Source organism: Anarhichas minor, unplaced genomic scaffold (genome assembly GCF_050575085.1).
Source record: "Anarhichas minor isolate MPS153535 unplaced genomic scaffold, ASM5057508v1 ptg000064l, whole genome shotgun sequence".
NCBI classification, from domain to species: Eukaryota; Metazoa; Chordata; class Actinopteri; order Perciformes; family Anarhichadidae; genus Anarhichas; species Anarhichas minor.
In genome coordinates, this window is record NW_027466510.1 from 61,671 (window position 1) to 75,324 (window position 13,654).

Below are 13,654 nucleotides of genomic sequence, written 5' to 3' on the forward strand. Positions count from 1 at the left end.
CCTCTTCACCACTTATCGTGTGTTTCCCACAGAGCGTTCTCAGCAGCAGTGACAGTGAAGTAAAGTCCAGGATCTGTGCTTATCTCAGAGCGTCTCCTGTCTCACATGTGGTCGCTGATGATAGAGGCCGAGAGTCACAGGAGCTCGTCCTCCTCCACTCGTCCTCTCTCTCTCTCGTCATTCCTAAATACGCACAACAAAACTCAATGACGACGTCACCTTATTTAACGTTTCATCTTCTCTGCTGCTCTCCATCTTCAACCACCAATAAAACAAAAAGAAACAAATCCTGAATTAATAAATCTTTAAATCCCAAATGACCAAAATGACAATATTCAGTCACACGGTGACGAAGAGGACGAAGAGGATCTCCCTCACGTGTACTAGAAGCTATAGCTGCTAAAAGAAGAGCTGAAGAGACTCAGATAGAATCAGTCTGTACAGTGTTATGAGATGAGAACAGGTGCTTTTATTTCTCCAGATGTTGAGACGTCTGTCTCTCAGAGTTCTCTCTAAATTTACAACTTTGAAAATAAATGACGTTCAGATGCAGACAAATAATCCACAGAGCTCACAGGCGTCCTTATTAATGTGGACTATTTCTTCTCAAGGATTATGAGACAACGGGCCCCAAAAGGCCTCACACCTCTACATAGGCACAGAGTTTAGCTGTTTAGACTCTTTGTTATAAGTTTGTGTCTCTTTCTGGTCATTTGATGTCAATCTGTATAGTTCTGGTCTGTTCTTTGCATACATCTTTGTGGTTGTTTCATGTATCTTTTGGCTGATTTCTCTGCCTATTTGTAGTCACTTTGTCTCTTTGTGGATGTTTTCTGTCTATTAGTCACGTTCTCTGTCTTTGTGGTAGTTTTGTGTCTCTTTGTCGTCACTTCGTGTCTCTTTGTATTTGTTTTGTCTCTCATTAGGAGACAGAAATACACGTTGTGTGTCTTTGAGGTCATTTTGCGTAACGTTTTGTGAATTTAGGACAAATCTACAGACGGCAACAGACAAAGCAGTGAAATAACGTGTATTTCTACCGACAGTATCTTGTTTTAAGGAAACTTACTGTTCAGTTTCTGAATCAAGTCTGAAATAACAAATAATTTACCTCAAAGTGTTAAATGTGTGCGTCGCTGTGCATCGTTCAGTGTAAAGATGCAAACGAGGAAGACAATGATTCATGAGGAAGACAACGTGCTGCACGAGGTCTCATCTGAACCAGATGTGCATCCAACAGATGTTGAGAGATTTCAGTCTGGAAGTGTGTTGAAGACGAGCTGCTGCTGTCCCGGGTTTGAGCCGGTTGTCCTTCAGACAGACGCCTTGAACTCACGTCTTGTTGTCGAGGTGAACGATGGGGGGGGGGTGTTTACTTTATCAGCCGGCTGCACAGACGCAGCTTCTTCTGAGGACGCCACATGTGAACTCAGAAAGCAGCTTCTGTTCGGACTCGGAACAGAAGCTGATTCAGTCCACTTAGAGGAGGTCTACTGAAGTCCAGGACCAGGGCCCTGCAGGAGGTCTGAGCTGCAGAGTTAAATGAGTTCATTTAATACTGATGGTATGAACACAAGCCTGCGTTGTTCAGCTCTTCAAAGACGGATTAGAATTGAGCTTTTAAGAACAAACCTGTAAATGTGCAGCTTATGGAACGTTTATAGAATAAACAATAAGTCGTTTTCAGATAAAAATGATTCCTTTGTGTTATTATTAACTCCTCATATCATTTACTGAGTAACACTAAAGAGTTCAGACTTATTTAAGATAAAACATGAACTCAATGAAACGTTCTGACTTTCAACAGAAGACAGAAAACATTAAACGAGACGTGATGGTGTTTAGTCATTGGAACAATAAAATGTATGAATTACAAAACTATTTTAAATTTAAATAAATGTATAACTGTTGTAAAAGTAGTTTCATTAGTCAATTAAAGGAGCATGATGCATTTTTTATCAAATTTTTCTTTTTTAATGGAAAGAGTAAAAATCAAAGATGTGAACAATAAACGTAAACCATGAATTGTGAATGGAGCTCACTACGAGGGGGGGGGGGGGCTGCAGCATGTCAAAGTCTCAGTGTTTGGCATATACGTGTCATTAAAACCTGAACCCCACCCTGAACCAGCACAAAGACCCCCCTGTCCCCCCGGCCTGCACACGGTCGGCCTGTTCACCTCCGCTGCTCACATTCAGATTCTTCTGTGAGACGCTGAACAACAAAGACAACGAGTTTATGTGACGTGTTTTACGTGTTTTACGTGTTTTACTGACTTTACGTACTCATTTTAAGCCCAACCGGTGTTTCTCCTGAACAGTCGTGTAAGTGGTCTAAGAATATTACAACATCCTGACTCTGTGAGAGCAGATTCAATAGATGATGAAACAGCAAATATTTTGCAACGTTTTAGCGCCTGAACGTTCTGGTGGTGAATGGAAACAAATCTGCAGCCGAGTTCCAACATCAGATGGAAAGTCTGAAACCAGAAGAGTGGAGGCCGTTCTTATTAATGCGTGTGGTTTTGTGAATCAAACTGTGTCGTGCATTTTACTACGGAAAGTCTGCATGAGCTACAAGATGCCCAGAATCAGGACCAGAGTGCACATCCTTTGTTTTGCATCCAGTGAACAGGAAGTGACCATATCAGGACTGAGGAGGAGTGACGTAGAGACGCCGTATACGTCTCTGGTAGAGACCTGTCAATCACCGTGTAGCCCCGCCCTAAAGCATCCCCTGCTTTATGGTCTGTTTGACTCTAAATGGACCATAATGTACTAAATGAACATCATGCTGTATTGAAGAAGACTTGAAACTAGAGATTGAGACCATAAACTCATGTTTACAATGTTTACTGAGGTAATAAATCAAGAGAGAAGTAGAGTCATTTTCTCATAGACTTCTATACAACCAGAGGAGTCGCCCCCTGGTGGACACTAGAGAGAATGCAGCTTTAACACATGAAGCTTTGACTTCTCTTAAAGAACCGGAGGTTGCCGCCTGGTTGGGAGTGAGTCACTGCCTCAAAAGAGGGAGTTCAAGTATCTCGTGGTCTTGTTCACCAGTGAGGGTAAATGGAAAGGTGGTTCAACATCTGATCAGGATCCTCCTCCCTTTAGAAGTTGTCCAGTCACGTCACACTGGTAAGAGGCCCCGGGTAGACCCAGGACACGTTGGACGGACTAGATATATATCTGGTCTGCCTAAAGCCTGAGGGTTTATCAGGATGAGATGGAAAACGTTGGTGGAAAGAGGGAACGTCTGGAATACCCTCATAAACCTCCGCGACCCGGCTCTGGATAAGCAGACGACGATGGATGGATGGATGGATGGATGGATGGATCGTGTCTTCTTATCTTTTGAGACTTTTGAGATCTTTCCACTTCATCCAAATCACACAAGCTGACTAAAGATCTCTGACTCTAGATAAACCAGATGTAACTCATCATTCAGACATGTGCTTAATGTTTGTGTGTCCACATCATATTACTGTCCACGCAGTGCAACATAAGAGTCCAGTCAGAGCTCTCTCAGGTCCATCACATGACAGCAGTTTATTCTGAAGCTCATTAAGTTCCCAACAAGATGAACTCCCTCAGAGGAGCCTCTTGCTCAGCTGACAGTGTGATCGCTGACCTTTCCAACTCTTTATGACTTTAACCTTCTGCTGTGAAGCTCGCTGACCGAGACCACGGAGCAGTTAATGGACTCCTCTTTATCAGAGTGGGCGGGAGACTGCAGGAGGCTGGTTTTGGGCTTTTACGGCCCAGAAAGCTGCAGATTCACCGCATCCTGATGAATGCATCTCATTTCTTATCAAGCAGCTTCTGCATTATATTATTAAACTTGCCTAAAGGTAACTTGAGTGTTGACACTCAGAGAAAACTTGGTGTCTTTGCTTGTTTCAAGAATCAGTCCGATCGAAGTGTAACACTCAGCAAGAGAAGAACAGTAAAGAACAGTAGAGCAGGTTTCTTGATTAGAAGCAGTCTTCACTACAGACTGACATATTTTAATAAACTAGACTTAACATAGATTCTTCATAGTGTAGAAACTTGCCTCCAACAACCAGTTAAGTAGCAGTGAACATCCATGTCTGTCCAACATGTCAACACTTCATCATTGGAGTCTATTACACGATGTCTGTGAAGTATTCATCATGTGAGTATATATGAAGTCTTGAGTTGTTAAAAAACATGTTTCGTGACTTTTGACCACCAAAGTTCTACTCACTTCCTCTTTGAGTCCAGGTGGACAGGTGTTCCTGAGATACGTGTCGGATGGACAACCAGGAGACATTGTACCTACTGGCACAGCTGTTGCTGTAAATATAAAAACGAGCGGCACTAAACTACACAGATCCTTTGTTTTCATCTGCCCTGTTGATTTGCATCAGTCTCTAACAATGCTACCTGACTTCCTGCTTCTGTTTTCACCAGACAAGAGGTCTGTAAGTGTGATACATGTGATACAAGACGCAAACAAGTAAGTAGATCTTAAGTGTTTACTTTCAAGAATTTGTCCTTCAATTTCCAAAATGGCATTGCTTCAATCAAGTCTCTTCAGCAGCTTTAAAGCTGCACAGATTCATCGTTAGGCCACCAGGAGTCCGATATTCTCTCTCTTTTAGCTCCGTGTTTGGTCTCCACCTCTTTACCTGCTAAATGTTCCCCTGCGTTCTCTAACTGAGCCTGTCTGTTTGCTGCTGAGCAGCTAGTGTTCCGTGGCTTTTAACAGCTTTCTGAACCAGAACAGTGAAGTTTTGAGCTGTAAAACAAACAAAGAATTAGCTGAAAAGCACTAAAATGCTCCGAAGAGCTGAAAGGAGCTGGTTTGTTCATCATTATTTTACATTACAAATAGTCATTTGATTGAGTTAAAATGCAACATACATATTAATGCAGCAGGAATATTGATCCATAAACATTAGAAATAATAGTAAAACAGTTTAATTGCATTACTTTGACTTTTAAGTCTATTACACAATACTGACAGTCTGCAGAGGAGAACTGAGAGATTCCAGGATCATTTAGTGTGTTTTTAATGTAAAATCATTCATAAAATGTTTTAGTTACGTCCTGGATAACCCGGAGAAGCTGAGACTGAACTGTTTGACATGTGGCTCTGTGCCCGGTCCGTCTCCAGCAGTCTGTTTCTCTAATGAGCCTGAGTGCTGCGAAAACCACAGATAAAATAAAGAGAGATGTTTTAAATCAGGTGACGGTGAAGCAGAAACACACACAAGCAGAGCTGGATGGATGGAGGCGGAATGTGATAATGAATTCTCTGGTGAATATGTTGTGAAACAGCGTGCGGTTCTCTGTGAGCGGAGACCAACCCAAGACTGAGGAACTGTTCCCAATTACACTGAAGACTCACTTATGTCAACATAGGAGGGACACGTCCCATTCAGCTCAGCGTCATACACTTAGAGATAAGGGTTCCAAACGGGTTCTTCCTGAAGGGCTGAGGTTCTACCAGAACCATTTGCTTCTGAAGAACCCTTTATTTTAAGAAGAAGGGTTTTTTCAAGGTTCTTTGTGAGACTAAGGGTTCCATTTAGAAACCAGTTTCATCCAAAGAACCCTTTTTGGAAGAAAGAGTTCATCAAGAGTTGTTGAAAGGATAGGATTGAGCTGCACCACATCAGCCTCGGTTCTTTAGGGTTCTAGATAACATCATTGAACGATAAAAGGGTTCCCGGTAGAACCTCCTGGGTTGGTTCACGATGAAACCCTTGGAATATAAAAGAGCTCCCGTTAGCACCCTTAGAAGGTGGAAATGTTCTGGATAGAACCTCCACAGAGGAAGAACAGACGTAGTCTCCGTGACGTCATTCATTGGTTTGTGGACTGATGTTTTGAAGCCTTGAGTTCGTCTCTTTGGACGTCGCCATCTTAGTTTTTTGCCACCAGACCTGACACAAGGGGGTGGAGCTAACTTCAACGTCATTTTTAGACAACTAGAATGTTCCAATTAACTTCCATGAAGTGAAACAGACTGCAGAATGGTTGCAGTGCAGTGAGACGAAAACACGGACAAACTCCCATAATGGACATCGCCGTGGTAACGACCTGTCAATCAAACGGTAGCCCCTTGGCCCCCTAAGACCCTGCTACAGCCCTGCTGTCTGTGATACACTGTTCTTACTCTGTTCCAGAGTTCAGGACATGAAGAAAGCTTTTGTATCTCTCAGGTGTTTGATGGTAAAAGAAGCTTCTTATTGGAGCAGATGCACTTTAAACGTTTATGGGACTGAGGGCTCTGAGGCGGATTGAGCAACATGGGTTGGGTGCCTCCTTTGTTTGAATAAACAACAACCCAGAGATCCAGATCAGGTCTCCACTGCAGTGATGCAACCAGACAAACTGTGAAGCCTTTTGATTGTTTTTATATTTTGGAACAACACATCCGGTAAATAAACCCGCAGAAGTTTTTGGAGTTTTGCACTAAATTTCACCTGCACGTGTCAGAGCGCGCACTCCTCTCGACCCTGCGCGTAAACACACGCGCACATGTTTGCTGCTCTCTACCACACACTGAGCTTTCAGAGGAACTAGGAGAGGCTGACAACACGCGCACACACACACACACACACACACACACACACACACACACACACACACACACACACACACACACACACACACACACACACACACACACACACACCGCCCGTTTCCTCGTACCTTGACGTGCGTAAATCATTTTGCGCTTCATTCTGCGTCCTGACCGCCGGAGAGTTGAGACTTCCCCCGCAGCAGAGCGCACTAAGCAGGTACAGTTCTTCTATTCCTGTTATTAACATCTGTAAAGGACGCGTTTAAGGACTCGTGTTTGACGCATGTTGCTTAGTGAAGTGATGGCGCAAACACACTTTACTGCTTTTAAACAGATGAGACGCAGAAAACACAGAAGACAGAAATCATTTGGTGAAACCGGTTCAATGTTTTGCATCTTAACGAATGTTGTATCATTAACTGCTGTTTTTATTAGAATAACTCTGAGAACACTACTGAGGATAATGACAAGTAATAGAATAAACTTTATTTAAAAAGTCATTTTGATACAAACAGAAAAGAAAACAAACATACATTTAATTTCTGGAAGAACATTTAAAAGAATACCATTAACAAAGTAACTTACATCATCATACTCTTTATAGGTTTTTACATAAAAGCAGAGTTTCTTTGGTCCAGAATAACAAAAAAGCAGCTTCACTATAAACCTCATATTAAAAGTGAAATACTATGTTTTATTTATCAGTAGTTGCTGTCATTGTATTGTTGACTTTAAAAAAAAAACTTATATTAAGTCTTCAATGGATTTTTTTAGATTTATCATATCTTCCACTAATGTCTACAATGAGCTGTTTGGCATGAATTGTACAGTTTTGACCAAACTGACTTTATTGCAACTCTTTTCTAGTGTTTACTGGAGATTATATGATGTTACAGTGTTTGTGTGTGATGTTACAGTGTTTGTGTGTGATGTTACGTGTTTGTGTGTGATGTTACAGTGTTTGTGTGTGATGTTACAGTGTTTGTGTGTGATGTTAGTGTTTGTGTGTGATGTTACAGTGTTTGTCTGTGACGTTACGGTGTTTGTGTGTGATGTTACGGTGTTTGTGTGTGATGCTACGGTGTTTGTGTGTGATGTTACAGTGTTTGTGTGTGATGTTAGTGTTTGTGTGTGATGTTACAGTGTTTGTGTGTGATGTTACAGTGTTTGTGTGTGATGTTAGTGTTTGTGTGTGATGTTACAGTGTTTGTGTGTGATGTTATAGTGTTTGTGCTTGATGTTACGATGTTTGTGTGTGATGTTACAGTGTTTGTGTGTGATGTTACAGTGTTTGTGTGTGATGTTAGTGTTTGTGTGTGATGTTACGGTGTTTGTGTGTGATGTTACAGTGTTTGTGTGTGATGTTACGGTATTTGTGTGTGATGTTACGGTGTTTGTGTGTGATGCTACGGTGTTTGTGTGTGATGTTACGGTGTTTGTGTGTGATGTTACGTGTTTGTGTGTGATGTTACGTGTTTGTGTGTGATGTTACAGTGTTTGTGTGTGATGTTACAGTGTTTGTGTGTGATGTTACGGTGTTTGTGTGTGATGTTAGTGTTTGTGTGTGATGTTACAGTGTTTGTGTGTGATGTTAGTGTTTGTGTGTGATGTTACAGTGTTTGTGTGTGATGTTATAGTGTTTGTGCTTGATGTTACGATGTTTGTGTGTGATGTTACAGTGTTTGTGTGTGATGTTACAGTGTTTGTGTGTGATGTTAGTGTTTGTGTGTGATGTTACAGTGTTTGTGTGTGATGTTACAGTGTTTGTGTGTGATGTTAGTGTTTGTGTGTGATGTTACGGTGTTTGTGTGTGATGTTACAGTGTTTGTGTGTGATGTTACGGTATTTGTGTGTGATGTTACGGTGTTTGTGTGTGATGCTACGGTGTTTGTGTGTGATGTTACGGTGTTTGTGTGTGATGTTACGTGTTTGTGTGTGATGTTACGTGTTTGTGTGTGATGTTACAGTGTTTGTGTGTGATGTTACAGTGTTTGTGTGTGATGTTACGGTGTTTGTGTGTGATGTTAGTGTTTGTGTGTGATGTTACGGTGTTTGTGTGTGATGTTACAGTGTTTGTGTGTGATGTTACGGTGTTTGTGTGTGACGTTACGTGTTTGTGTGTGACGTTACGTGTTTGTGTGTGACGTTACGTGTTTGTGTGTGACGTTACGGTGTTTGTGTGTGACGTTACGTTGTTTGTGTGTGACGTTACGGTGTTTGTGTGTGACGTTACGGTGTTTGTGTGTGACGTTACGGTGTTTGTGTGTGACGTTATGGTGTTTGTGTGTGACGTTACGGTGTTTGTGTGTGACGTTACGGTGTCTGTGTGTGACGTTACGGTGTCTGTGTGTGACGTTACGGTGTCTGTGTGTGACGTTACGTGTTGGTGTGTGACGTTACGGTGTTTGTGTGTGACGTTACGGTGTTTGTGTGTGACGTTACGGTGTTTGTGTGTGACGTTACGGTGTTTGTGTGTGATGTTACGGTGTTTGTGTGTGATGTTACGGTGTTTGTGTGTGAAGTTACGGTGTTTGTGTGTGATGTTACGGTGTTTGTGTGTGATGTTACCGTGTTTGTGTGTGAAGTTACGGTGTCTGTGTGTGATGTTACGGTGTCTGTGTGTGATGTTACGGTGTTTGTGTGTGATGTTACGGTGTCTGTGTGTGATGTTACGGTGTTTGTGTGTGATGTTACGGTGTCTGTGTGTGATGTTACGGTGTTTGTGTGTGATGTTACGGTGTTTGTGTGTGATGTTACGGTGTTTGTGTGTGATGTTAGTGTTTGTATGTGATGTTACGGTGTTTGTGTGTGATGTTAGTGTTTGTGTGTGATGTTACGGTGTTTGTGTGTGATGTTACGGTGTTTGTATGTGATGTTACGGTGTTTGCGTGTGATGTCACAAGATAACTGTGTTTTTGGTGGTTGTTTAGGTTCACAGTCGTGCTATTAATGTTTTTAAAGAGTTCTTGTTTTTGGTGAAAGAGGAGTTGTAGTTTGAATATTTCCAGCTCCATGCTGGACTGTAGGTTGATTTAATGACTGAGTGAATTAATGCTGTTGGTGTAAAGGTCTATTGTTAAGAACGTACAACTTTGAGGTACTTGTACTTGAGTAATTCAAATTTGTGCCACTTTATATTCTAAATTCACCACATTCATCCGGCAGCTTTAGTCACTGAATAGCATTTAACACATCGATAAATGATTAGTTAATAAAAACACTCCTCTGACTAATCCTATAAAAATAAACAGTTCAAATAACTTTTTTGTGTGTTAATTTAGTAGAATTATTATTAGTAATATAATTCATGAACAATTTCAATATTTTTCCTTTTGTTTTGGTTCATTGACTTACAGTCTTTAAGCTTAGCTTGTACCAATTTTAGGAATTGGATGAATGAAGCTTTTGAATAAATTACGTCACAATTTAGCAGAAACACCAACGTAGAAGCTAGCGGATCATTTCTGTCGCATACATCTTTTAAATAATTATGTGTAAACAACAAGATCTTTTACAGTGATTGTTTCATTGTTCGTATTGACATTTTCAGAATTTAAAATAAACTTGCATCAGCTCTCCTTCAGTCGTCGGACGGCTGGAGCGTTAAATTGCCTCGACAGCGCTCGATAAATGGATTTCTGTGCTTTCCTCAGTCAATCGTTTTTGTAACAGCTCTCATAGTTGCGGTCGACCACGTTGTGAAGCACAACAAGTGATTTAGAGCCGAGAACATCGAGGGGCTGTGAGCGACTTCCAGCCCAACAACCCCTCTCTGTGCTGGCTTAGACACGGTGGCTCCACCCTGACCCCCACCCAACACACACACACACACACACACGCACACGCACACGCACACGCACACGCACACACAGACTGTGGCCCATATCAACCCCTCAAATGACACACACACATTCACAGCAGTCAACTTTAATTTGTGCAAGCTGCTGGCGATCAGGAAACAAGGGGTTAAATGAATGTTTGTGCTTTTGTTGAGCAGGAAAATTTGGGTTTTACGTGTTAATTCAGAAGAAGTCTCTTTATGAATAGAAGCGTCTGTTGTGTTCAGTAATGTATTTGCAGAGTGTGTGTGTGTGTGTGTGTGTGTGTGTGTGTGTGTGTGTGTTTCACCACTGTTCATAGCCAGCAGGTTCTTGAGGACATGTTTTCTAAAGTTTCGTCTGTTTAGCAGAAAGATAAACATTTATTCAGGGTGAAAAGATGAACAGACTTTGTTCACTGCTGAAACAAATGCAATTCAGACGCCACAACGTTCATAAAGATGTTTGTAGGTGAGTGAAGACCATGTGACTGTGGCAAAGCCTCCTCACAATGATGATCGTTTCTTTAAGGTCAAAACAAACCAGTTGGTACCAGGAGACAAAAAGCTGCATTCTCTCTAATGTCCACCAGGGGGCGACTCCTCTGGTTGTATAGAAGTCTATGAGAAAATGACTCTACTTCTCTCTTGATTTATTACCTCAGTAAACATTGTAAACATGAGTTTATGGTCTCAATCTCTAGTTTCAAGTCTTCTTCAATACAGCATGATGTTCATTTAGTACATTATGGTCCATTTAGAGTCAAACAGACCATAAAGCAGGGGATGCTTTAGGGCGGGGCTACACGGTGATTGACAGGTCTCTACCAGAGACGTATACGGCGTCTCTACGTCACTCCTCCTCAGTCCAGATATGGTCACTTCCTGTTCAGTGGTTGCAAAAAAACACATGGCGGCGACAAAATCGGCAAGCTAGAGACTTCAAAACGTCCACAAACCAACGAGTGACGTCACCGTGACCACGTCCACTTCTTACAGTCTATTGGTTTGGACGACGTATCAAACTGTACGCAGAAGAGAAGCTGAAAGTGTTTGAACACGATGAACCGAGGCTGTTCTCACGCAGCGTACGTAGATATACCTATAAGTGACTGCGCTATGATTCATAGATATGATAGGAATATCTTGTAAACTGAAAAATGTCCTGGAAGACATTCATCGTATTGTTTTATCTTCTCAAGTGACAGAAATAACTGTTGACTGAAGAGAGAAGTTCAAACCAACAGAATTGTCAGTTTCATGAAAGTTACAAAAGTGTATGGTTGACGGTGACAAGGTGTGTGAGCAGTTCTATCGAGGGACGTGGTTAGCTTAGCTTAGCATAAAGACTGGAAGCGGGGGGAAACTGCTAGCCTGGTTTCTAAACGTTGCATGTTCTTTGTAAAAGTAAACATTTGTGATTTTAGGTTTAAGATTTGTACTTAAACTATTTCCTCATGAACAACAGTGTGCCCATCCGACAAGTACTCGTGCAGTGTTTATGCTAAGCTAAGCTAATCAACCTCCACTGTATCTTTTTCCTTTAATTACACTTTTTCAGCTGCATGTTTATGTTGTTTTTACTGAATCCATCTTGAATCTGAATATAACCCTGAAGCCGAAAGTGTTTACCTGTTTCATATCAACAGATATCGCCTGTGACACCCCCCCCCCCCCCCCCCTGTGACCCCCCTGGTACCTTAAGATGGGAGATAGAGAGAGACAGTGAAACACACAGTGGCATGCTGGGATGAAGAGCCAGATTAACTTTTAACTGTATGTCTCTTCTCAGGGTCAAGGCGGCGGTTAACAGAGAAAGCGTCGTAAACTACCCTCTCGCAGTCGGGGGAGGGACAGGAGAGAAGGGAGGCGGGGGAGGAAGGAAGGGTGAAGGGTTACGGTTGATATTATCTGCTCTTTAAAGTGTCAGATATCCTGCAGAGGATGACTGGTGTCTTTGTGCCGTTCAAAGGTTTAATAATCAGGACAAATACGGAGGATTTATTACATTCTAGAGGTGAATCAGGTGAAGAAGAAGAGCAGTGGTAGTCTTCTTCACTATAAAGGGAGATTACACAGCATCCGTTATCTTTATAAGACAGCTGCATTCACTCAAGTTTCTACTTAAGTACAATTTTCCATTTTATGCTGCTTAATAATTCTACTCCACTACATCTCAAAAGAGAACTATTGTAACTTTTACTGCACGAAGTAAACATCTGAACACTTTAAAGGTGTTGTTCTGGTCGAGCAGTTTGAATGTGTTTCGTTTGATTCGGAGGTTATTTATGGTTTTGCTCTGTGTAACTCTTGAACGTGACTTTGTAAAGAAGATGCAGACAAATGATGTCATCCTGTCAATAGTGGTGATTGGAGCCAGGCTAGCTGTTTCCATCTGTTTCCAGTCTTTATGCTAAGCTAAGCTAACCGGCTGCCGGCTGTAGCTTCATATTTAAACAACATATAGTAAGAGTGGCCTTCTAGCTCTCCACCAGAATGTTGAACTGTTCCTTTAAGATATGAGTCACTACAACGTACCTCACACAACGATTCGTATGATACCTACGAAAGATTACTCGTCATTTTAGTGCATTCTCCTAAGAAATTAACTTTATTCATACATTTCAAAATAAACTTCCTTCTTCACAGGAAACAACTTCGGTTTAAGAAAAGATCGTTAAATACTTAGTTAGGTTTAGAAATAGATCGTAAAAAATACTTTCGTGGATCGTGGTTTGCGTTGAAATAACTAGAGAAGAACCGTTACTTAAGTACGCAAGTTACAAATAAACCAATGTTGACTTCTCGCTTCACACGAGGAACGAGCAGCAGTCTCCTCAGGAAAGAACGTTCTTTACACTTCCTGATTCATGATCACGTGATTACATACTGATTTGCTTTAACGTGATATTCATTCTCAAATTAAGCTATGAAACGCTGCATGAGAGCAGCCGGGTCAGTAGACGGAGAGCAGAGCGGGTCTGCTTTTAAACTTTGGGTCGCTAAACTTTCATGGTTCACAGCAGGTAGAGCACCTGTGAGATCACGGGAACAAATAACTTCGGAGATTCAACCTATACGTACGTACGGAGAGCTGAGGGCACAAGCGGCGGGACAGGAAGTCTGCTGTTTCCTAGCACTTCGCATGGAGCATCCTGATTGGACATCAGAGCCGTGGAGTCTCACCCCCCCCCCCCCCCCCCCACACACCTCTGTGCTCCTCACTGAGGACTCTTTGTAGCAGCCGTGGTGACGAGGCGGACCAGCTTGAACCCA